Genomic DNA, 768 nt, shown 5'->3' on the forward strand with positions numbered 1-768 from the left:
CTGCAAAGTTTCTGTTGAGAAATCAGGTGATAGTCTTATGGGGGCTCCCTTGTAGGTAATTAACTGCTTTTCTCTTACTGCTTTTAAGATTCTCTTTGTCTTTAACTTTTGGCATTTTAAATATGATGTGTCTTGGTGTTGGCTTTTTGAGATTCATCTTTTTTGAGACTCTGAGCTTCCTGAGCTTGTATATCTATTTCCTTCACCAGGGAAAGGAAGTTTTCCATCATTATTTCTTCAAATAGCATTTACCTACTTTGTCATCTTGACCAGAAATCTACGTTTATATAATTTAATGTTTAATGATAGCTTAGGAAATTCCTGAAAACTTACCAGCTCCCACAAACTGGTATAAACTGTCTCCAGGTACTACACTGAAAGTACAAAACACTCTTTTTTTCTAGTTTTACTGAAAAATAACTGACATACTTCACTGTGTAAGTTTGAGGCATACAGCATAATGGTTTGATTTTCATATATTGTAAAACTATTACCACAACAACGTTAGCCAATATCCATCTTCTCATGTAGATATAATAAAAAGATAAGAAGCAAAAAATCTGCTTGTGATGAGATCTCTTAGGATTTACTCTTAATAACTTGCCTATATATCATACAGCAGTATTAGCTATAGTCATCATGTTGTGGATTGTATCCCTAATACTTAACTTATAACTGGAAGTGTGTATCTTTTCACCACCTTCCTTCATTTCTCCCTCACTGCACTCTCCACCTCTTGTAATCATAAGTCTGATCTCTTTTCCTATT

This window comes from Hipposideros armiger, unplaced genomic scaffold, assembly GCF_001890085.2.
Source record: "Hipposideros armiger isolate ML-2016 unplaced genomic scaffold, ASM189008v1 scaffold_505, whole genome shotgun sequence".
NCBI classification, from domain to species: Eukaryota; Metazoa; Chordata; class Mammalia; order Chiroptera; family Hipposideridae; genus Hipposideros; species Hipposideros armiger.